The following is a 2658-nucleotide window of genomic DNA, read 5'->3' as shown; positions in this document are numbered from 1 at the left end:
GCCCCCGTGACATTGCAGAAAGAGTATAGATAATGCAAGGTTTTGTCGCAAATCTTAATTGTGTTTTATCCATCCACGCTAACCTGCATAAATAAAAAAAAAATCGAGAGATTAGTATGCTCTCTTCCTGCACTTCGTGCGATCAGGAAGATCAGAAAATCTATTGATTTATTTCAAATAAAAATATTTTTACTGGAAAATTGATTTGTGATATGACAATAAAGAATTTTGCAAATGAGCGGAAATCATCTTTAAAAAAAAAACATTTTAGATAAAACTTAGTCTTTTTAAGTTTTAGTTTTATAAAAAAAATAAATTCACATAATAATGATATGTATATATTATTATTAAAAATGATATATATTATTATTATTATTAAAAAAATTCTTTTGAAAACTAACCATTTTTTAGAAATAGGATTCGAATTCATTTTTTTTAGATTTTAGTTTAAAAGAAAAAAACCAACAAACTCATTTAAAAAAAAATTCACAATAAAACAAAACATTAATAAATAAAATAATGAAATACAAACCATAAAAAGATTGCAAAACATTAAAAACAAATTAAAAAAAAAAAAACAAAACAAGAAAAAAGTCATATATATTAAACAAAGCAATAAAACACATTAGAAAAAAAACCAATACATTCAAACCAAGGAAATTAGGTTGGAAACATAGAAATAAAACAAATAAAAAAAACATAAAAAAAGAACAAAATCAAAAACAACTCTGCATCATTCATTGTATATACAAAACATAAAACAAATCGAAGGTTTGACCAAACCACAGTCATAGTTTGAGGGCAATTTGAAAATGGCACGCGCATCTTATACATGACTTCTCAACAACTTTCAAATACGATGTTAGGCTTCGGGCCTTCTCTATAACCAACAGCATGAAAAAAACGTGAACGCAAAGCCATATGAAACAAAACAACGAAACATAAAAGATGAAACTAATTAAAAATCATGTAAATGATGGCGGAAAGAAAGAAACAGTGAATTGAGAGCCACTAGTTGCTGCTGTGCAAACAGTCCCACATTCTGAATATATGAGCAAGTCGCAGGTTCGGGCTTCTTCAAAAACCTGTAATGCATGTTTTCTGCCAAGATATCATCGTTGGCTTAATGAAAAAATGTTGATTTGTGTAGTTGTAGACGATAGGCAGATGCGTTTTTTTGGGAAAGAAAGCCAGTTTCGATCAAAATAGAACATCTCGGTGGAAAGTTACAATAGACATGTGAAGTAAAATTGATAACAAGTGGTTTCTTTCCCAGAAATGGTGGGATTTAGTCCGCCAGCGAGTTGTACAGCACGCCAATGATCTGGAAACGTTGTTGAGCATAGCCACTCAGGAAGGAGCTGGAAATGCCATCAAATCCTCATAAAAATCACGAGAATCTTTCCAAATCGAACCAGAAAGGAAGATAAAAATATTTGGTTTGTTGTAGTACTTACTGTCAGAGAATAATCCTCTCTATTTCAATTAATTTCTATCCTATCCTTATCTGATTTCCTGTGATCTCAATCTCTGCAAGATCTCAATTTCCCAGCCCATTAATCTTTCAAAAATCTTATTGGAATGATATAGGGTGCAGACCATTGGCGCAAATCCATTGGAGAATTTGATGAATGGTCGGTTGAATGCATCACTAACAGCACCATAAATGGAGGCAGAGGCCATTCACGATCGTCATTGTGAATAGTGAATTAGGGTCTCTACCATTGGGAATAGTGAATTAGGATCTCTTCTGTTAGTGCTTTCATTGTGCCAATGCCATGCCTCCATCGTCATCGAAGGCCATGCCTCTCGGATCCGCAGCACCTGATTTTGAGTTGCCGAAACCTCTCACTGGCAAGGTTTGGAAGTTGGCTAACTTTGAAGGACATCCTGCACTACTGGTGACGTTCATCTTCAATCACTACCCATTTGTTGTGCATTTGAAGAAGGACATTGTCAAGCTTGCAAATGATTACATGCCAAGGGGGATTGCAATTGCAGCAATCTCTTCTAATTTTGTTGTCACACACCCTCAGGATGGTCTAGATTTCATTGCTAAGGACGCTAGGATGTTTGAGTATACATTCCCATATCTATATGAGGAGACACAAGAAGTTGCACGGGCTTATGGAGCTGTCTGCACTCCTGAATTATACCTGTTCAAGAAGAATAGAAATCAGCCATTTGAGCTTGCTTATCATGGACGATTCCCAACCAAATAACAACAAACCTATTACTGGAAGTGACTTAAGGCAAGCTTTGGATTGAGTCCTGAGTGACCAACCAATAAATTTTTGCGCCAAAGCCAAGTGTTGGATGCAGCATTAAGTGGCACCCGAGTGAAAACGTGTAAATGTTGTCTTCCTCATGACTCCGGTTAATAAATATTCTCCATCCCTACATCTGCAATTTCATCTTTTTAGGCCGCAGAAAATGATGAATTCATATGCCATCAACCCTCCATATGCCATTTTGCGTTTTGGTTTACGTTTGGTTTTCCATTTGTTTTGGGTTTCTTTTCCATTTTTGGATTAAATTTGTTTTGTATTTATTGTTATATATTGTATTTATTTTTATTTTTATTTGTTTTGATTTATATTTATATATTTTCAGTTAATTTTTTATTTGTTTTTATTTGTATTTATATATTTTTAATTA

The 2658-nt window shown here is 33.6% G+C and overlaps 1 pseudogene; it reads left to right on the top strand.

Annotated features, from left to right (window-relative positions):
- The first annotated feature begins 1778 nt into the window (after positions 1-1778).
- LOC149167237 (uncharacterized) lies at positions 1779-2353 on the top strand (annotated as a pseudogene).
- The last annotated feature ends 305 nt before the right edge of the window (positions 2354-2658 follow it).

Source organism: Pinus tabuliformis, chromosome 5_1 (assembly GCF_031772625.1).
Source record: "Pinus tabuliformis cultivar Carrire ecotype Pingquan chromosome 5_1, CPIR1, whole genome shotgun sequence".
Lineage (NCBI taxonomy): Eukaryota > Viridiplantae > Streptophyta > Pinopsida > Pinales > Pinaceae > Pinus > Pinus tabuliformis.
This window is presented reverse-complemented; position numbering and strand designations above follow the sequence as displayed.